Below are 23,317 nucleotides of genomic sequence, written 5' to 3' on the forward strand. Positions count from 1 at the left end.
CAAGAGCAATAAAAAAACACGCATGACTGAGAAATTTTTCCAACATGATGGTTGGAAAAATCCATTAGAAAAAGTTGCATTGTACATGGTTTCATTTTTATAGTGTTCTTGAAATGATATCTTTCAATTTTTGTTTGTTTTTTCCTCCATTTCTTTAAGAGAGTTTTTCATTTCCTCCTTAAGGACCTCAATCATCCTCATCAAGTTATTTTTTTATTAGAATGAAAATTAGTTTACATGTCAATCCCAGGTACCTCTCCCTCTCCTCCTCCCCTGCCCCCCCCCACCAACTAATACCCTACCTATCCCATACCCTTTCTACTCCCCAGGGAGGGTGAGGCTTTCCATAGGGGGTCTTCAAAGTCTGTCATAGTTTTTTCGATAGGGCCTAGGCCAACCCCTTTGTGTCTAGGCTAAGGGAGTATCCCTCCATATGGGATGGGCTCCTAAAGCCCATTCCTATGGTAACAATAAGTACTGATCCACTACAAGGGGTCCCCATAGATTTCCAAGGTAGTCTCACTGACACCCACATTCAGGGGGTCTGGATCAGTCCCATGCTGTCAGTCTCGGGGGGGGGGGGGGCGGGGGGAGGGTGTTCCCTTGGTCAGGTTAGCTGTTTCTGTGGGTTTCACCATCCTGACATGGACCCTTTGCTCATCAGTCGTCCTTCTCTACATCTGGATTTCAGTTCAGTTCAAGGTTTAGCTGTTATTTTTTTAAGATATTTTCTTCTATTTCATTTTTGTTGGGATGTTCAGGTCTTACTGTTGTAGCACCACTAGTGTCTAGTGGTGCCTTGTTGCTCTTTATATTGTTGAGTGTGTTCTTACCTTGTTGTCTATGCATCTTGTCCTCTAATTGGTGTAGGTGGAGCTTATGCTTCAGGGGTTCTCTCTCTCCAGTTGGTTAGTTGGGGGTGTGGCTCCCTTGACCACTCCTTCAGGCACAAGTAGAACAGGTCTTCCGGTGAACGCTCCTCCTCCAATGCTGCTCCCGGATTTGGCGATTTGCTGCTGGGACCTCCCTCTGACCCTGCTTCTGGTTCTGAGACTTGTGGCTCCCTTGATGCTGCTCTGGACTTGAAGCTCAGGCCTTCAGACGCTGCTTCCAGGCTGTGGTTCAGGCCTCTTACTCTTGAAATGATGAAGTGACAAAAATGATTAACTGTCAAGGGCGAAGTGGAGAATGGATTAGAGAAGGTAAGTAGGCAAGTTATGAAGAGGGAATATGTGGGTATTCACTCCCATTCATCATCTCACAAATAAAGCCACCAGGTGGTTGGTTATCCCCAAAATAACTGTACCACTATTGTACTAGTAGGCGTTTCTTGCTTGGTATGTTGGCTTTGTAGACACATTGGCTATATAGCTGGGTGAGACCATTGATGAGTTTTCTCCCCCTGAAGACTGTCTAGCACTTCTCTGTTCTATAAATGCTCTAACTAGCAGGAGGGTGATTTCTACCTCGGTTTTGTCTTGATTTCTCTCTGGCCTGTATTTATCTTCTCATGGTTCTGTGTCTTTTTCATGGATTAGAAACTCAGCCATAGCTTAGGTAGATCTTGTAAGAAGCTGCCATCAAATTGTCAGCCAGGGACCAGCAATGGTATGATGGTATGATATCCCAGCACTTGGAAAAGCTGATGCCAGCCTGAGCTATATAGCAAGGTCCTGTCTCAAAGCCTGTGGGAAGCAGTCCTGGGTTTTATCTTGACACAAATCTGCTTGCAGACTCTCGAAGTCACATCAACACAAGCTTGTTATGGATGGACAGACTCTGCTCTTCAATTTCTTTCTGTCAGCCCCAGTACCTTGCTTTATGGGCTTTTCCAACATGATCAGGTGCTTAACTAACACTAGCATGCACAAGGGGGTTCCCCACTGGACATATGTCATACTCTTTTCAAGTATAATTCTGGAGGTGGCTAGCCATCACCATTGCTGGATTCTAGTAATCACATCATTTCAGACTTGGAGAGGGATTGCACGGAGACTTGAATATCCCACGTCAGGGATGAGTGGGGTTCTTGGAGTGCTTGCACGTGTGCTTATGCTCTCACATATGTTTGTACACATCCCTTTCAGAGATGCTTTATTGAATTGACACTTAATTGGGCTTTGAAATGCTTAGGTTTTATTTAGTTGTGAATGTGTTTACTACTATTTAGATACTTGGCAGGGGTACAACATGATTTAAAGGATGATAAGATAAATTCTACATCTATAATAGATCTTAGAACTAAAGGTTACAGGAACATCTGTATCACAGGAAATAAGATGTATTCAAGGAGACTGAAAGACACTGGATCATGACTGCATCATCTGTTTTTGGGCAATATGCAAAATGTTTTAGTTTCTTAAGGACCTGGTTATATTGCTATGGTTATAAATTAGTTACATAAAGAAATTCATGTAATAGCCTAAAATACTGTACTTTGGAAGACACTTTTTCTAACAGAAGCTTATTTATATTAACAATTATCTTTTCAGAACACTTCTAAATTGCCCTGAAAATGGTAGAAATGTTCTCAAATAGGAATACTCCCTGAGCCAAGACACATGGGGGTGGGCCTAGGTCCTACCCCAAAGGAAATGAAAGACTCTGGTGACACCTTATGGAAGGCCTCACCATCCAGGGGGAGCAGAAAAGATATGTGACAGATAAGGTTTTAGTGGGGGGGGCAGGTAGGGGAGGACAGGTGGGAGAAGGGAAATGGGATTCTCATGTAAAACAATCCTGTTCCTAATTCAAATTTAAAAAGTTGGAAAAAAAAAAAAAGAAAAAGCATTTCACGTGTCATTTTTTCTGTTAATCTGTTCAAGTTCTGGGTAACCTACCGAGTATATTCAAATTAATCAGTAAAATGAATCCTAAATTTTTGTGAATATTTGTATAATTCATTCATTTTAAACTTTTAACATGAAATATTCACTTGTTGAAAAACTAAGCCCAAGTATTTTCACTTTTCTAATATATATGTGCTCCTAGACGGGCTAACCATTGTTTCTTATGGTGTCTCTTACTGAGACATGATATAAGGCTGTTAATTACATTCATCTTGCTGTGCCACAGAATGTCAGAGTTTATTTCTTCTACCAGACATAACATGGGCAGTGATACAAATTTGCATGACACCCTTGGACAGGGTCCATGTTAATCATTGTATTGTTCTGGGTTTTAGTGTTTGCTGTGCTAAAGTCAGCACTTATCTATTTCCCTTCCTTACTCCTCCCAGCTCTCCCTTTTTTCCTTCAATATTAATTGGGATTTCCTTAGTGGCATACATTATATTTTTCCAGATAATATTCCATGCATCGATGAGACTATTTTTATGCAATTGTTGAGTGAAGTGTTCTCTGGGTATCTGCTTGACCTAGGATCCAGTTTAACTTTGTCTGTGGTGGGAGGTGGCACCTACTAAGAATTTAACCTAGGGTTTCACATGCTCTACCACTGAGGCACTCTTGTTTTTTTGTTTGTTTATTAATGTTTGTTCTTTTATATTTTTGGAATACAGTCTTAGAAAGTTTACCAATGTGGCCTTGAACTTGCTCTGCAGACCAGGTAGGCTTCCCCCATCCTCTCTCCAAGGAGCCTAGATAATGGGTTTGTGTCACAAAGTCTGACTTTGCCTTCTGTTGAGCTTGATTTCCATGCCTAAATAATCTGCCTATTACTAAAAGTGGATGCTAAGGTACCCAACTACTAATGGATTGCAGTGTATATCTAACCTTTAGTGTACTATTTTGAGGCCAGGTGGTGAGTTCAAGACCAGCCTGGTCTACAAGAGCTAGTTCCAGTACAGCCTCCAAAGCCACAGAGAAACCCTGTCTCAAAAAAACAAAAACAAAACCAAGTATACTATTTTGAAATGGCATCAATTTAGCTCTGTAAATATAACAAAGCAGAAACTGAAAAAAAAATGAGAAAGAATAATACTACTAAAATAAGAACCCAAGGAAACCACATCAAGAAACCCCTAAGGTTGCCATCTGTTCTTTCTTTATGTTTGGTTATTAATGTCCCATTTTATGTCTTTATATTTTCTCTCTCTTGATACAATGATATGACCATTGTCTTATCCTTTCAGCTCTCATGTTAAATAGATAAAAACATTGCTGTATCAATGGTGAGCATAGTGAAATTGTTTACATGGTTATTCTTCTCAGTGAGTTTTCTACGTTCCCATGCCTTTACCTCACTCATCAACATGGGGTATTTTTTGTTTTGTTTTTCAGAGTTTTCTTTGGTATTTCTTTGAGGGTGGGTCTCTGTTTGGGGCTTTTGGAATGGCTTCAACTTTCATTTCCCAAGAATAGAGTTTTTGACTGATTTGATTGAATTGCATTTGATTGGTAGCCTTCCTGAAGCTGGATACTACTCCTCAAGGGCAGGTGAAATTTTCTGCTATTATCATTTGTATTATGCTTTTAGCCCTTTGGCTTTCTCAAGCACTTTCATACTGATAACATTCACTCTTTTGATGTTTCTCTTAAAAATATCAGTTTTTCCTACTCTGGAAAAAATTATTGTTTTTTAAATCTATGTGCATGCATGTGAGCCTGTGTGAATGCTGGTGCCTGAAGAGGCCAGAAGAGTATATAAAACACCCTGGAATTAGACTACAAGCAGTTTTAGACCACCATGTTGTGATCTTCTTCTTTTTTAAAAAAAATTTTCAAGATAGGTTTTTTGTTTTTTGTTTTTTTTTTTCATGTAGCCCTTACTGTCCTGGAACTCACTCTGTAGACCAGTCTGGCCTCAAACTCACAGAGATCCACCTGTCTCTGCCACCTGAGTTCTGGTATTAAAGGCATATACTGCCACCACCTAGCTGAAGATTATTTATTTATTTATGTTGGTTTTTTGAGATAGGTTTTCTCAGTGTATTCATAGCTATTCTAGAACTCGGAGATCCCCCTGCCTCTGCAACCAAAGTCCTGGGATTAAAGGCAAGTGCCCTGACCTTTAACCCCACCTTTAAAGGTTGTGGGGTTAAAGTTATCACCTCTGAGCCCTTCTTAACTCTGATTTCTCTTCTTCTGAAGTATTATTTTCAGACTCTCACCTTTAAGCTTGCGGATTCTTTTGTCTGGTCTGCTCTGTCTTTGGTGTTTTCCTATTGTGCTTCTAATGTCACTTAATATATTTTAAGGGCAAAAGATTGATAGAATCTGAAGAGAAATCAGACTCTTTGAACATATGAAGTGCTAAGATTTCTGTTTCATATATTTTAATCACATCAGCCTCTCTAGAAAGCTCCCATGATAACCATCTGAGTATTTTGTCTGGTTTACTTTTTCTTGAAGTTCATTGTTAGTCCCTTTCATAGCCACTTTCAATCCTTGGTCCATGAATTTATACTTGCCATTTTTTTGTGATCAGTTTCTACCACCTTCTGTTGCCTATTGGGGAGTATTTTTATATCTAACATATGAAATTGAAGAGTTAGGTACTTGTTACCTCCTCTCTAATTGTTTTGGCTTTGCCTTTTCTTGTAGATATTCAAGACCTACTTATGTTCTCTTTGCTGGTGGCAACTGTTGCTATCTTACTATGAGAGGGCACATGACAAAGACAGTTCATCCCCACAACCTTCCTCCACCTGGAGGAAGAGAAGCTTCAGAATCCCAGTCCGTGGTCACTGATCTGTGGACAAACAGTAGGATTCTTTCAAACACTGGGCCTCAGCATGGAAGGACTGGCTTTAGTCTCCAAGTATTGTCTTGAGTTCTTCTCCTCCTCTTGGAAAACAGTGACACTCTAATTTGTGCTTCCTGTTAGGAGCAATGGATATATTATATATATATAATATATATATATATGTATATATATATATATATATATCTGTGATCATAAATGCTGAGGCAACTGGAGCATGCAGTTTGGGCTGAGGTAGAGGTCTAAGGTTGGCCTGTTGTGATTTTATCCAAGTTATCCAACCTCATTGCACACAGCTACAGATATTGCTGGCAGAATAGTCCACCCTGTTGCTGGCTGACACCAAATGGTTTCAGAAGCCCTTTCTGCTAGTCTTATCCCAGGAATGGAGTCATAATGATCTTCTCAGTGATCTTGGCCTAATCATCCTGGAACAGTGTCCAACGCCATGTTGTAGGTTTACTTTCTAGTTAATGTCTCAGCAGAGAATTGGCTTTTCAGTACTATGTACTCAAGGTTGTGATAGAGATAGAAGGCAATTCTTTGGTTTTCAGGTCAAGGTCCAGAATCTCTATGCATTGGCATGGACCAGGTAGTCTAGACTATGGGGCATTTCCTGGTACTGAGTTTTATTAGCAACTAATTACAATTCTGTGGCTTAAACTTATTCCTCACTCACCAAGAATTAATCTTTTTACATAGCCTTGCTTGAACTTGAGGAGAGGATGCTACCCAAATTCTTCCTCCTGCCTTCCACTATATATCGTATCTTTTATTATTATGCTAAAAACCAGTTGTTATAATCTTTCAGTTGGCTATGTTAGTTCTGGTGAAAGCAGTTATTTGCATGACTGACTAACTATTCAATGTGTAGTTTCTGGGCAGAGTTGACCACTGCTGGGACTCACTCCCCATTATCTACTTTTGCCTTCCAAGGATCTCTCAGGGCCCTGGTAATATAGATCATCTCATAAGGGATAATAATAACAGTGGCACAATCAACTATTTGAATAGCTCTAATTTCTGTAACATCATTTTTATGAGGTCAGGAATCAACAGCTTCTGCTAACTTCACCCTCCTCCACAAAACTACGTTCTCCTTCCTGTGGGCTATTTGGAGACCTTTTCTCATGCCTCTGCTGACTCACTTCCCATATGGCCCTGCATCTGTTTGCTGCCTGATAGCTAACCAGGCAGCTGTCCAGGCTGCTATGCTCTGCATAGCTCCTTTCATCACACCCCATGATACCACTAGAACAAGACTACCTATGTGATCTACCATCTACTAAAAACAGATGTTTTAAATATTCAGGGTTAAAGTTTTTAGGATTTAACTTTTGTGAAAGGGATGCTTTAATGCAGTACTAAAAAATAAGGAACAAAATTTCTTAACCATCTTTGAGTTGGAAGGTTAATGATCCATTGATTAGCAGTATTCTGTTCTGCATTTTGTAGAGATCTCTGTGCCTTCTCCATTCCTGTGGTCTTCTCTGACCCCAGAAAACCAGCCAGCCACAACACCTGCCTCCTACACTAGTCTGGGGGATGCTCACATGGGTTTTTCTGTATTGTTCATAGCTTTCTGGTCTTCCCGGATTAAGAGGAGTTTGTGAATACAGTGGACTATAGGGAGAAACTTGATTAAGAAAATGGATTGAATTAAACTTGCTAATCAACTATTATTATTCTAAAAGAAGAAAAAAAAGAGAGTCAAGGATAGAGTAATTCTATGTGAGAAAGAGTTTACTGGCCATTACTAGAAAGTGAGCACTGGTCAGGGAATATAAAATTTCCCGGAAGAGGTAGAAAATGTGAGCAAATGTAATCTCAGGATGGAAGGCAGCTATGCTGATGTATTAAGCTACAACCAGAGGAGACACTATACTTTTGACTTCTGACCTCTCAAGCTATAAGCTAATATTTGCATTACTTGCAACATTAAATCTGTGGTCATTTGTTACAGAAGGAGTTGAAACCAGCACTACTATTCTCATTTCTATTCTCTTGTTTCACTGCTTCCCATATGAAGATTATTATGTTCAACTGAGAAGGACAGAAAAGGATAGAACAATGTTGGCATGTGGGACTAGTGCAGTCCTTCCTACCTCTTGTCTTTCTTACATCTTAGCAGCAAATTTTTCAGTTTTATTTCATCTCAACTCTGGAATATTTTACTGCTTGTTATTATTTATTTTAGCTCTTGTTTTTGTCATTTAGGTTTCTAAAGCTTAGTGGTTCACATGATTCCCCAGAGTGCCCTGGTGTTGTGCCTTCTCTTCTCTTTTTTCTTCAATAAAGTATAGACACTCAAATGACAAAGAAAATAGGACTTAAAAAAATAAAATGAAGCCGGGTGGTGGTGGCACACGCCTTTAATACCAGCACTCGGGAGGCAGAGGCAGGCGGATCTCTGTGAGTTCGAGACCAGCCTGATCTATAAGAGCTAGTTCCAGGACAGCCTCCAAAGCCACAGGGAAACCCTGTCTCGAAAAACCAAAAAATAAAATAAAATAAAATAAAATAAAAATAAAATGAGAATTGAAATCTGAAGGAGGTGAAGCCAAAACAGTGTGGGTATTTTGTAGTTGGAAATTATCCTGATAAACAGAGGGGTTATGAGGACAGGATAACACTGAAGGACCAGCACATAAGGTGCTCAAAGTGAAAGTTACTGGAACAGGCCATGTCAGTAAAGCAATGAAGGGAAATGAGATTGGATGTATCTGATAATTGCATCATAAAGAGGTATGGTTGTCCTGGTAGAGAATTTGGGTTGTTATTGTTAAGACTTTTGAATGAATATGTCTCGGAAGGATATTTAAGTGGAGAGGAACAATCATGAGGCTGGGAAGTAAACAGGTGACCAACATGGTAAATAGACTTATGTAGCAAGCCTATGTATGGTTGAAGAAATGAGTTGAGAGGCTAGTTTGCTAGAGGAGGGATAATAGGAGCAATGTATAATGCTGGTCCTTGGATAAGGAAGAATGAGACAAATTTGAAAGGTATCAAGAAAATAGAATAATAATATCATTAAGTATGAAATATTAAGAAAAAAAGACCTTTGCAATCTGGGACAGCAAGATTCCTGACTCAGTAATTGGAAGAGTGCAATGCATTAGAAACAGCAGTGGTTGTCTTCGGTTTGGGTTTTTTTAATGATTGCATAATTCAGTCAGAAATGGAAGGCATTGTTGTTTCCTCTTGTGTTCCTGTCGGACATCTGCCACTGGTTTTCAGGACCTGCTTCTTGAAGCTGATAAATGATCTCAGCCTTCTCTTGGCTTCTGTTATCCCAGCCTCCGCCAAGCAATCTGTGGTCATATGTAGACCTCTTCCATTAATTTCAGTCCACTTAAAGGGTTTGCTAGGAAATGAAGAGAATGAACATGAAAACCTCAAGGACTGTGGGAAATTATGTGGAGATGCTGTTTGATTGAGTATCAGCATGAGTGAAAGTTTAGGAAATGGCAGCAAAGCTCATGTAATAGAGAATGACACCAAGTAGCCCAAGAGAGGTCAATGTGACATTTAGGACAATTGGCGAAAAGGTTTCATTGACTGCTTCAATATTACAGCCTGACCACAACAGAGATGTGAGAAAGAAGCATGACATTGGATCAATGGAGATAGCACCTTTTGATCTCAATCTGCTGTTCATGCCCTGACCCAAGTGGTGCTATTGTTTCCACATAAAAGCTTTAGATCTGTAATTGGGTTTCTGTGTTGTTAAAGGTTTATCATTAGTGTTTATTGAGGATTTCTAGTGTTGTGCTAAGCATAGTGACAAAATTAAGAACACCACATGGGGGTTTCTGTCCTCACAGTGGATATATCTATTATGAAAGTAACATTCACCTGCACAAGAAACAATTAAAGCTACAGAGTCTAAATAAGAGCCATTGTCTATGTGAACAACAGTTATCTTGAACATAGGAATTCGGTCAATGCTAGTTAAATGCTATTTGGTTTCAAGATGACAATTTGAGAAAATGAGTATTCTTTTCTTCATAGAACTGCTACATAGTTCATAAAAATAATAGTCTGCATACAGAAATATCCCTTGGCGTTTCCTAAAAGTGAAGACAGTCTGCTGTTTGGCTAACCAGTCAAGCATCAGAAAAGGCCCAGCTACCAATTAATGATCATTATATCAATAGTAAGCAATTTTTGTATCCTTTAAGAATACTCAGCAATAAATAGGAGCATGTACTTAAATGTGATTTGGGGACCACTGAAAACCTACCTGTGTAAACAGCCCCTGGAATAATGACTTCCTAAAAGGGGAAATGGAAGATATTTTTACAGTCCAGGAAAGCCTATCTGGCATGTTAGTCTCTGCTCCACAGAGCAAATCCCTCGAATGCCTTAGAAAAGATTGATTTTTGATGTAAAGGTGCATTTAATCATAGCTTTGGAAGTTTGAAAAGTGTCTGTGAAGGTTTACCTCTCAGTGGATTGGAAATCTATTAGTGAATAGCCAAGAGGTCACTGGATAGCAGGCATAAGACTTTTCAAGGGTTCTGATGCAAGATTTGATGGGACATACCAGGGAACTACATTTCAAAAAGCATAGTACCAAAGCTTTTCCAACAGAAATGAGACCAACAGATACAACCTGGTTAGCTCATTGCTGCTACCCCAGTTCTCCACATTGTTGAATAATGGTAGGCAGTGTTGTTACTCTTTCAAGTGCTTCAGAAAAAGATAAAAGTTATATTGATAGTGATATTCAGTAATTCTGTATTCTTCTAAAACAGCAGCTCTCAACGTGTGGGTTGTAAGCCCTTTGGGCACTCAAAGAACCCTTTTACAGGAGTCTCCCGTGACCATCAGAAAACAGGTATGTACATTACAATTTATAACAGCAGTGCTGTTGTGATTTTCCATCTTTGGCTCTTTGAGCTCTTTTGGGGGCCCACCACCCAGCTCCCAAATAGATCACACATGGAGATTTATTATTACTTATAAACATCCAGCCATAGCTTGGCTTCTTTCTAACTTAAATTATCCCATCTACCTTTGCCTCTGGGATTTTTCCTTTTCTTACTTCCATGTATCTTACTTTCATTCTTACTCCTTGGCTACGTGGGTGGCTATGTGGGTGGCTGGGGCCCGATGTCCTGCTCTCCTTGTTCTGTCTTGCTCCTCCTCCTCTCCTCCAAGATTTTGCCTTCTATTTTATTTATTCTCTCTGCCTGCCAGCCCCACCTATTCTTTCTCCTGCCTCATGATTGGCTGTTGCACTCCCTGTTAGACCACCAGGTGTTTTAGACAGGCAAAGCAGCACAGATTCACAGAGTTAAACATAAAAATTGAAGCACATCTTTGCATTGCTAACAAAAGCTGTAGGAAAAAATGTAACACACTTTAAAATACTATTCCCCAACATATTAGCAAAATTACAGTTATGAGATAACAATGGCAATAATTTCATGGTTGGGGTCAGCACAGCAGGAGAAACTATATTAAAGGGTCACAGCATTAGGAAGATTGGGAGCCACTGCTCTAAAATCCATTTTTTGAAGTTCCTTACCTATGTGTCAGGAAATGTTTCAGTTTTTCTTTCCACACTATTTTCACCTGTTTCTATTCTCTCACTTGCTATAACCTGTAGTCTGGCTTTCTGTCTGAGGTTGTCTACCACCCAATCATTCATACTTATTGTTTGTAATCTTCTTTAGGAGAACAAGATCACTAGTCAGAAAGTATGTATTTTCACTGTCCTTGCAACTGTTGCTTTCTTTTGTTTTCCTCGCGTGTCGTGTGACTAAGTTCCAGCCTGTTCCATGTCCAGCTTGGTGGTTAGCTTTAAGGTTCCCCTTTGCTTTTCTTGTAGACTAGTCCTTGATGTGGTAATGGGAGGGGCATTTGAATTATTTGCATGGGGAAGGATGTCAGGCGGTGACAGAGTTCAGAAATGGGAAAGACTGGGGTTCTGGGCTACTTTGTGGAACACAAGTGCTACTGGCAGCTGCCCAGCTGTGGACTGTAAGATTAGGGAGTGATGTGTCTGTGTAAGTGCCTATAGTTGCAAATGCAGACTTGCCAACCTAATTAACACTGTTTAGATCTCCAAGCACATATCCCTGTACCCAAAGACTATCACTTGTTTCCCTTATGTTCTCTCCTCTCATTCTTTTCTTTTCTTTCTGTACACTATGTTTCTATGATCTCTATACTACAGAAAATCACATTCTGAACTCCCCTCTCTACTTATGATCTCTGCATATGAACCATTACACATCCAATTCTCCTCCAAGAGCAATACTTACAGACTAAGCTCCCTTTCCAAATTACCCTCTGCCAGGAAACTCACCAATACCAAATGCCAAGGAATAGTCAAATTAAATGAAATGAACCTTTCAGAGGAAGATAGCAGGCTGAAAAATACCCAATGTTGTGGTGAATAATCCCTGGTGTTGGATATCCTAACTTCTACCCTGTTTGAGATAGAAACACTGTTGTCTTTCTGCTGCCTAGGCCAGGTTAGCAGGCCTGAGAGCTTCCAGTATTCTCCTGTTACCGCCTCTAATCACCCTGTACCACAGCATCCCATCACTGTGAACCAATTCCCCCCATCACCCTGTATCACTGCCTTCCATCACCCTGTACCACAGCATCCCATCACCCTGTACCACTGTCTCCTATCACCCTGTATCACTGCCTCCCATTACCCTGTACCACTGCCTCCATCACCCTGTACCACTGTCTCCCATCACCCTGTACCACTGCCTCCTATCACCCTGTACTACTGCCTCCCATCACCCTGTACCACTGTCTCCTATCACCCTGTATCACTGCTTCCCATTACCCTGTACTACTGTCTCCCATCACCCTGTACCACTGCCTCCTATAACCCTGTACCACTGCCTCCCATCACCCTGTACCACTGCCTGCTGTCACCCTTATGTGAAGCTTTGATTATAGATGCTCATTTTACATATCTGGCCCTTACATGGGTCCCAGGAGGGTTAAAACAGGTCTTATGTTTATGTAGCAAGCTCTTTTACTTGCTGATCCATCTGTCCAGCTCTTATCACTACAACTCTATAACTGCATTCCTCTTTCCTGGGTTTTTCTACAGCCTTTATTTCCTACTTACGACATGGTCTGTTGTTTTACTGTAAAAATTGAAAAAGCATAATGAGATTGGCCATTTTCTAGTTCCCCTTCTTCACCTATACTTTTTTGTCTGCATGTCCTTCATTTCCTTTCCATTAGAGAGACATGTCCAATTTCAGTGCTGAAATCCACATGTGCCATCATAGTTTGTCCTGGTCCACACCTTTGAATAGTTATCCCTCTTTCATCTGAAGGCAAGTTGTCAATAATAATAAATCCATATCTTCCTGTTCTAAAAACATTGGTTGTTTCTCCCTTGACTGCTTTCTCACTACACCCTGAAGCCACCTTCTTTTAATTAGTGAACTTTGAGAGCCTCCATTTGCTGCTGCTTCCCTGTTTACTCTTTCTAAGGGAAAATGGTTTGTTTATTTAGTAATTTTCTTGTTTGTGTACTTTTTCATATGAGCATGAACCCAAGGTACTTGAACAGGTAGGCAAATACACCATACCACAGAACAATAGTCCTGGCCCTAGTTGTGATATTTAAAATTCTATTTTAAATTATATATAATTTCACCCCCAACTGTACATATGTCCCTGTGGTACCCTCTCAAATTTATAGTCTCTTTTTCTTTTTTGTTGTTTTCACACACACACACACACACACACACACACACACACACACACACACACACACGTATGAGTACACATGAGTATGTAAGTGCAGCCTACTGAGGTTATTTAGTGGGAATGTTTTAAGGACAGACCAGTTGGTATTAGAAAACCAGTAATGGGGATTGTAGCATGAATAATATAAACCCAGAGACAAATATTGGCGTTCAAGCTGAAGATCAGAGAAGAAAAGCAGCCAGCCAGTAGCTCTTACCTCTACAAGGCTGAAATGGAGATCCTGTTTTCCCTGTGACTAGAAACTGAATTTCATATGAAACCCTTTGCTTTTTCCTTATATACCTCACTAGTGCTGGGATTAAAGACATGAGCTCTGTTACTCTTTTAGACTGATTCATTCTCATGTAGCGCTGGGTAGTCTTGAACTCACAGAGATCCATCTGCCTCTGTCTCCTGAGTCCTGGGATAGACATGTGCACTACCACTGCCTAGTGTCTATGGCTATCTAGTGTGGCTAGCTTTGCATTCTGTTCCCCAGGCAAGCTTTAGTAAATCCTAAGCAATGTATCACACAGGCGCTCATCCCTGGGGAAGACTGTCACTCTCTCAGTAGTCATTACTTTCCTGTATCTCCCTATCTAGATATGAGACCCTGTGAGATTTCACCCATTCATCTTTGCCATATCATCTTATGATCCAGTTTTTCAGCTCTTGCTTAAGTAGCTGTGTCGTTGACATTTCTCAGGTATAGAGTCCCTGGCACAGCTAGAAGATACAATCTCACAGCAGACTTTGTCATCTTCTGGCTCTTACAGTTGCTTCTTACCCCTTTCCTGTGCTCTTCCCTGAGCCTTAGGTGTAGGGGTTGTGCGGTAGATGTACCATCTGGTGCTGGACACCTCATGCTCAGTTTTTCTGCATTTAGACTGGTTATAGCTTTCTGTAATGGTCTCTGCCTACTGCAAAGAGAAACTTTTTTGATGAAGGTGAGGACTACACTCACCTGTGGGGACAAGGATAAGTAAGTGTTTAGATTACAGTTGGGAGTTACATTGGTTTAGTAAAGGGGTGGTAGTAGGTTCTTACTCTTGAATAAAGCCACATAATGGGTTACCTGTCTGAACAGTGTCTCTGAAAATCACAAATGGTTTCTTAGTTACTGTTCTATTCCTGTGAAGAGATGACATCACTAAGGCAGCTTGTAGAAAAAAAAGCATTTAATTGAGGGACTTGCTCACAGTTTCAGAGGGTACATGATCATTGTGGTAGAAGCATAACGGCAGGTCAGTAGACATGGGGCTGGGGCTGTAGCTGAGAGCTTATGTCTTATCCACAAGCAAAGGGCAGAAAGAGAGTGAAACTGAGTGAGAAATAGTTCAGAAATCTCAAAGCCCACCCAAAGTGACACACCTCTTATGGGAGGGTCACACCTCCTAATCTTTCCTAAATAGTCTCCCAGCTAGGAATCAGGCATTAAAATATATGAGCTTATGGGGCCATCTTATCCAAGCCACCACAATGTCTTATTCATCAAATATTATGGTTCCTATAACCTGCATCTGACTTAGACATTCTATAGTTTTCTTCTGTGAGATATTTTTGGTACCATTTTCAAATTTTAATTATAATTTCTCAATTGATAGGCATGATACTTATTGCTGATAAAATTCTGAAATGTGGTGAAAGCTATATGTAAGTGAAATGAAAGGTTGACAGATAATCTAGATAGGATTGAGATAATTTATTTCACCTTCTCATGTAACCCTTTCTTAAATTCGCTTTCACAATGATTATCATTTTATATTAAAAATATGTTATTCTAGAAAGTATGCAGTAAATCAATTGATAATTTCACTTTAAAGTAGGTGATAGTGAATATTAAGTTTAACAATGCTATTATATAGTTATCAATTGCCCTTGTATATAAATACCAATATTGTATTTATCCACTCTGATATTTATTTTTATTTATATAAATATCTATATTTATATTGTATAATATTTTTCTTGATACGTTCCAATTATTATGTTTTTCTTCCACTATTTATTGCTTTGATATTTAATGGATCTTTTGTTAAATTACAAATTGTTATTATTGCTGCTATTTCTGATGCTTTTTTTAAGATTTTATTTATTTATTATGTATACAATCTTCTGCCTGCATGCAGGCAGAGGGCACCAGATCTCATTCAAGGCAGTTGTGAGCCACCATGTGGTTGCTGGGAATTGAACTCAGGACCCCTGGAAGAACAGTCAGTGCTCTTAACCGCTGAGCCATCTCTCCAGCCCCAATTTCTGATGTTTTAAAAATCATATTTACCTGTAGATATTTGTCACATTTTAATTGTAGCTTTTCTAGTTAATTTTAAAATTATATTCTTTCATTTATTTCTTTATTCATAACCTGAAACAATACTTAGTCTTATGTCTTGAGCTAAGAGTAGACTGGTATTTAAGGCCCAATATATACCTGTACAGAACTTGTGGTTTAGTGGGTAAGATAAAAAAGAAGACTACATCTGGATGAACTACAACCCAGAAATGGAGGGCTCCCCTATGATCTATGTCTTGAGGCTGGAAGACACAGACTTTTCATCCAGATCTTGATACAGGAAGATGTATCTTTAATCTGGGGTACCCCTATATAATGACAATGGAAGAAGGAAAGTTTCCATCTTCTTTGCCTGTTTGCCCTCGCACTGTCAGAACATGCATATGTATTCTTTCACTGGCATTGGAGCCTATCTCTTTGGGGTGCCAGCATGTACAGAAGACCAGCTCAGACACCCAGACTCATGAGACTGAGCAACTACTAGATTCTTGGACTTCCCATTCACAGCTAGCAATTGTTGGATGAGTTGTACTGAAGCCTGTAAGTCATTCCAATAACACACACACACACACACACACACACACACACACACACTTCATTCCATAAGTTCTATGACTCTGGAGAACCCTGACTAATACAGATGGATGTACCAAATTTTCCAGTAAAGCAGTAGGAAATCATGTGTGCTGTGAAAGAACACCATGCATCTCTGAACTACAATGCCAAGTGGAGAAAAGAATAGGAACCCTGATAAGAAATCGTTGCAGCAGACAATAAAGAGAGGAGTGAACACTAGATGTTTCTTACCATGCTTTCAACAGGGTTAAGCAAGATAGGCTTCTTCCCAGGGGCAGGAAGAAAGCATAAAGTTATTAACAAAATAATTGAGTGATGAAAATATCATTCTAGAAAATATTCTCACCCTAATATGGACAATTAGATGAGATACAAGTCAGGAGAAAAGAAGACTGTTTGGGTAGCCAGCTTAGTGCTATCAGTGGGAACGGAGAGTTGGGAGTGAGCCAGGAGGAAGAATTCCATCCAAATGAAGATTCTGACAGAGGTGAAATAGGAGTCTGGAGCTCAGGAGGTAGTCTGGCTAGAGATTAAGCTGTTGTCATATGCAGGTATAATATAAAGTAACTGGACCACGGGGATGGATGACACTTGGGGAGACTGTGGGTCTTTGGGAATAATTCCAGGAAGTAGCAATATTCAAAGGCTTAAGACAGTGACTCAATGAATGTGTAGCAATGGGGATAGTGGGATAGGTGGAGGTTCTTATAGTAAGAGATTGCCCAGAAAGTGAGGGAGAATGGAAAGTTGAAACACAAATTGTCTCCCAGCATTTTGACTAAGACAAAATATAAAAACAAACAAAAATCCTTAGTATTCCTTTACTTTGGATCTTTCTTATCCATATTTCATTTCGTTTTAAATTTCAAATAACATTTTCCTTAAAAATAAGAATGAGTGAAAATGATATGCTATAACTAGAGGAGGTAGATTGGTATTTAATCACTAAACATCAGAGGAATCTTGGCCAGAGGTATCTGGAGTGCACAGAAAGTCATCTTATCCAAGCTACCACAATGCCTTATTCACCATGTACGATATCTATTAATTTCAGAATCTAACTTAGCCAGTCTATGCTTCTCTTCGGTGAGGATTTTTTGGTCCATTTTTCAAAATTTAATTATAATTTCTCTGGGATGAGAAGCTGTGATCAGAATATATGGTATGAAAAAATATTTCAATAAATAATATTCTCCATGTTATGCTTTTATTTTATGCATTTTATATTTTTATTTTACTTGTTTTCATTTCCCTTATACATTTTATTTATTGTATGTTGACCACTTAGTTTTTTATAATTCAAATATTCTGGAACTTATAACTACTTCAAATAAAAATATAACCCTGATTCTATTAAGCAATCTGTCTACCTGTCTACCATATCTTAATTCTCCATGTTGAGTGAATGAAGATGGTAGTGAATACATCAAATTCATAGTGTGTAGGGCGCTGGAGAGATGGCTCAGATGTTAAGAGCACTGGCTGCTCTTCCAGAGGTCCTGAGTTCAATTCCCAGCAACCACATGGTACCTCACAGCCATCTATAATGAGATCTGATGTCCTCTTCTTGCATGCAGGCATACATGGAGGCACAATGTTGTATGCATAATAAATTAATTAATTAAAAAAGAGAAAGGAAAGAAAGGCTGAACAAGTCAGTAAGTAGAACCCCTCCATGGCCTCTGCTTCAGCTCCTACCTCCAGGATCCTGCCCTATTTGCATTCTTGCCTTGACCTCCCTCAGTGATGGACTGTTACCTGGAAGAATAAGCTGAAACAAACCTTTTCCTCCCCATGTTGTCCTGGTCATGGTGTTTCACAGCAATAGTAACCCTAACTAAGATGCCATATTTTAGATATTCTTGTTTTTTTTTTCTCTTGAACTCCCCAGTATTCTTTCATAGTACTTTCCTTCCTGATTTATTGTCCCTCATCTCATTTTGTCCACCTGTCACCTTGGATTCATTTTTGAAAAGTATTCTCAGGAAAGTGGACTCTTTTATGAGACTGTACCCAGATTTTTGCTTTTCATTTGACCAGCAAAGTGGCTGAATATGGAAATTGGTTGTGATCTTTCTTTTCTACCTCCAGGGATGTGGTTCCCTTGTGTTCTGGCATTTGGTATTTGAAAGGAGTGTCATGCCCTCTTGCATTTCTATATTTGTGTTTGATGCATTTGTTTTGCTTAAAACTCAGTGTTATCTGCCAGTAATATACTGGGGTATGCCTTTAGTTCATTTGTCTGCAAAATAAGTATTCTAGTTTTTTAACCAGATAATTGTCTAGAATTTTTCATGTGGTTCTTATTTAAATTTCCTTTGTGCTGATTTCTCTGGTAGAGTCTCTCTCACATGAACTGGATATTAGGTTTGCCGTTTTACTTGTTTTCACTGTCAGTGACTGTTTGACCTTTCCTTGTGGAGTTTCTGTTGTCTTCTCCGATTTGTCGTGTAAATTGCTAATTAAATTTTCTGCAATGTCAAGTCTGCTAATTGTTGATTTGGACTAAAGTATTTGTTTTGAAATCCAGTAACTGCTGCTGATCAAAAGTTTTGTTCTCTCTTTGTTTTCAGTTCCTGGTTCATAGAAGCTGTGTCTTTTTTCTTTATTCCTTTTTGTTTCTTAAGGAGAATTGCATACAGGTTTTCTTTTCTTATCTCGGAATAAATATAATGCTGTTATGCTTCTTGTCACTCTTTGAATTAGTGACTCTTTAAAATATGCAGCATATTCTTCATTGAGTCTTATTATCATAAATGGGTAGGGGCTTTGTCCCAAATGATTGCAATTCTCAGCTCACATCCTTTCTAGTGGATCCTATCAACAACTTTCCTGTACTTGGTCTGTCTCCTGTAGAACTTAATAGATCATCTCACTTGCCCATAAAATTACCATGTCCAAACTAGAATAAGAATCATCTTCATCCCCTTCTGAACTCCCACAGCAATTGTATTATCATTCTGCCAATCATCTTCCCTCATTCAGAGCATCTTTTGCTTCGCCTCTTTTTGATCCTTTGATGAAGGCATTCCCAGCTCCGCTGTGATTCCTGTGGCATTTGTGCAGTTCCTTCTCTTGTTGTACATTTACTGTTCTAATAATGACTCTCTGGGAATTGTTTTGTTTCAAAGCATACTGCATAATACTGTCAGAATATTTTCTTTAAAATTCTACTCGGTTAATGTATTTCTTTAGAGTTATGGTTATATTTCTTCTGCTTCTTCAATTAAGCACATACTCATCTCCATGTCATTTATACTGTCTCATTTTTACTTAATATGGAAACTATCTCTGTGTGTTTGTATGTACATGTTCATGTGTATGTGCATGTATTTATGGAAACATGAAGTTGATAGGTGTCTTCCATAGTACTTTCTGTTATTTTTTTTAACAAGATCTTTTTGGATAAGGATGTCACCAAATTGTCTGGCTTCTGAGCTCCACCCCCAGCCCTCAGCACAAGTCATAGCTTCCGTATGGGTGTTAGGGATAAGAACTCAAGTCCTTACATTATCGAACTTCAGGTTCACAACTTGTGCTCAAGTCTGGTGTGGCCACCTGCCCTCAATAAGCCAGTAAAAGGGCCAAATTGAAAGTTGAAAGAGAAAAAGAGTGACCTCTGCTTCAGCTCCTACCTCCAGGTAGGAATTATAGATTTTCAAACCCCTCAAGTTTTACCTTACAGGTCCTGAAGGGAGATCCAAGATTAAATAGAAGGCCAAGGATTTTCACATCTAAGCAGTCCTAGCCAAGTTGTGATCCTATTCACCATTGACCCAGCATTATCTGGGGTTTTATTCTCATCCTGTAGAATTCTGTGAAATCTCTTCCAGAGAGACAAATTTACTTTTTGGCTGGAGCCCATCTCCCAGTATGAGATTCCTGGGGAAGTTCCCATTTCTTTGGGGTCCATTGCTTCCATAGTCTGATAGAGGTTAAAAGAAACAGTGTCTCTTTAGAATATCTTCATTTCTGCCACCTGGTTAAACTTAATTTTGAGCAGCAAGCACTGACTGGCCTGTTCCTCAAGCTCTGCCCCCCACCTGTTTTTATAGTCTTCCATTCTTCAATGCATGTTATTGGTATCTAGAAATGATTAGTCCACAAGCATTAGGACTACCTGCTTATATCCCTCTAAAAGATTCTCTCTTTAGACTTATTTCTAATAATTCAAACATCTATATATAGATATAGTCAAAAACACTATTTTTTTTCTACTGAGACAAAATAATCATTACAAATTAAAGTGAACATAGTGCATCTCTCTGGTGCATAGGCAGCTCTAATATGCACAGCTCACACCACAACATATTAGTGTCTTAGCCAAAAGCAACAGTGTGACAGCAACATAGAATAAAAAGGAGTGAATTGTGTCCATGGAATTCAGGAGAGGCTTAATGGAGATGGGAATTTTAGGGCATGACACGAGTAAGACGTACATTTGAGTTCTTGTCCAGAGAAGAATAAAATATTATTCTGGATAACAAGGAAAAAAGTAAAAGTTTATAATATGTTTGGACAAAAGGAAATTCTCTGCCATGTTAATCTTACATGTATTCATAGTAAGGTGTAGTGCATGGACTGGAAGAGAGCACTTGGACAGTTGGAGTTTCACAGAAGAATGAATGAGGTATTTGGAAATATTATATGTGCACAATGGAAAAGAAGGTTGAGAAGCAAGAAAGAGACCATATTAGTATTTTGCAAGAAAAGCTTAGGAATGTAGAATTGGCTTTATGGGCAATTGAGAATCAGAGAATTAGATGTCAAAAATAAAAGTTAGAGCCCAAATTCTAAGTAAATGGAAACCATCCCAAGTAGAAAGTCAGGAGTGAAATAGACTGTTTTGTTTTGTTTGGTTTTGTTTTGTTTTTTATAAACAATGCTTCATGACATACCTCTTAGGCTCATCCAATATTACTGTGAGAATGTACAATTTGCTAAGTGTAGATTAAGCCAACTTTGAGATAGGTTGTACGAATGTCAGCCTTAATTCTGTTGGAGAAAAATTGGGTATGCTTTTTCCTTCATTACAATTTCAAAGGAAAGTTTCCTAAAGAGCATTCTATACTATAATGGATACTTTAAAAATGGAGGTGGGCAGATAGACTGGGCAGACAGCACATACTTTGAACATTTTCAAAAGAGAAAAATGACTGTATATCTCTGGCAATAGTTAAAACAAGGAGAAATTGTTATTGTTGAGGGAATGTTTGAGTATTTTCCATGGGCCAGTGAAAGTGAGGAACTGCAGAACCTCTCAGAGTTTTATGCATTTTGGGTTCGATGTCAGAGACTGCCTACAGATCCATTTCTGGATTATGTGAGCTGAGAAGTAACAACTGACCACTCATTATACAGATTCTATAGGTGCTTAAGGAACAGTAGGCAAGAGATCAGAAGTGATTGAGAAGCCATGGAAACACCAATAAGAAAAGGGTTCTGCTGCAAAAAGCCTTCAGATTCAATAAGCATTAACTTGAGACACTCTTGTTTAAATTCTACTCTGTTCTCCATTCTCTCTTGCCCTTCCTGGCTCCAGCTCTGGAAGGGTCTGTGCTTAAAGTTCTGGGAAGAGAAAGATAAGTTTAATTACTGTCCTTCCTTTACTATTAGTTCCTCTTCCCTTATCCCACCTTCCCCTACATCTGACAGAAGGAAGGGATTAAGTTCTGGTGTTGAAAAAAAAATTGGACTTGAAACTCCATTTGAAAAGCTGAGACTAACTTTGAGTCAAAGGAAACAATTTCTGAGAATGGTCTAAAGAGTCTTGATACTCTCTAAGATTTCATCTGGTAGAAAGGAAGCTACTTGTAAATGACATTGGGACACTAAAATAAGTGTGCTCTGCCATTACATCCCATGACTCATACTTACTCACTACAAAGTTACCTAAGAAAATTCTTGAACTTAGCTCTGTTTGAAAATATCTTAGACATTCTGAAAGGGTAATAATAGGAGGTGAGGCAGATTTGTACAGGGGCGCCTTCCCTGTCTTTATCTTCATGGTAGTAACTCACATACTAAGCCATTTCTGGTTCTTTTACTATGTCTACCCTCCTGTTGAAGCTCATCACTCATTCATTTTTCATAGGAACTTATAGGGCATTCTGATAGCTACTCTGTGTTGGCAACTTGTCTGCATCTGGAATTAACTAAAACACAAGTGGCTGGGCACATCTCTGAGAGAATTTTTTTTTTACCAGTTAAATCATTGAAGTTAGAAGACCAACTTGTAATCTTTTGAGGTGGGAAGATTCACCTTTAATCAAGATCTTTTGAAATAAGAGATCCATTTTTAATCTGGACCATACCTTCTTCTGACAGCCTGTATAAAGGACATGGAAGAAGGAAGCTTGTTCTCTCTTTGCCTGCTTGCTCTTGCTCTCACTTGGAAGTCCATTCTTTCACTGGTATTAAAGTGTTGGGTTTTTGAAGAACAGCTGAGACATCCAGTCTTTTGTTTTGTTTTGTTTTTTGAGATAGGGTTTCTCTGTGTAGCTTTGGAGGCTATCCTGTCAATCATTCTGTAGAAGATGCTGGCCTCAAACTGCCTGCCTCTGCCCCCCCCCCCCCCCGCACCAAAGGCTGAGATTAAAGGCATGCACCACCACCACCCAGAGAGACATCCAGTCTTATGAACTGAAGAACTACTAGATTTTTGGACATTTCACTGGTAGATAGCAATTGTTAGACTTGATGGACCACAAGCCACTCTAATAAATTCTGTATGTATGTATGTATGTATGTATGTATGTATGTATGTATGTGTGTCCCCATTATATATAATATGTCCCATATATATGCATATATATTCCCATTCTATTTCTATTCCTCTAGAGACTCTTAAATAATACAGAAACCTACCGTATTTCAGAAATTGTCCTAATTCTTAGAATACATGTAGAATTAAGATATGAAACTTCCTAGATATATGGGGTTTGTGTTTTAATTAGCAGAAATTAAAGATAACATATATAGCACCCAAGTGACTTTCTCCATATGTAGTTGGTAGAAGCCAACTACAGTGGAATAAGGAAGCCATTA

The 23,317-nt window shown here is 39.0% G+C and overlaps 1 pseudogene; it reads right to left on the minus strand.

Moving 5' to 3' along the window:
- Positions 1–877: 877 nt before the first annotated feature.
- LOC107979263 overlaps positions 878–23,317 on the minus strand; it is an 84,773-nt pseudogene continuing 62,333 nt past the window's right edge.

The sequence above is a fragment of the Cricetulus griseus genome (assembly GCF_003668045.3).
Source record: "Cricetulus griseus strain 17A/GY chromosome 1 unlocalized genomic scaffold, alternate assembly CriGri-PICRH-1.0 chr1_0, whole genome shotgun sequence".
Classification (NCBI taxonomy): Eukaryota; Metazoa; Chordata; class Mammalia; order Rodentia; family Cricetidae; genus Cricetulus; species Cricetulus griseus.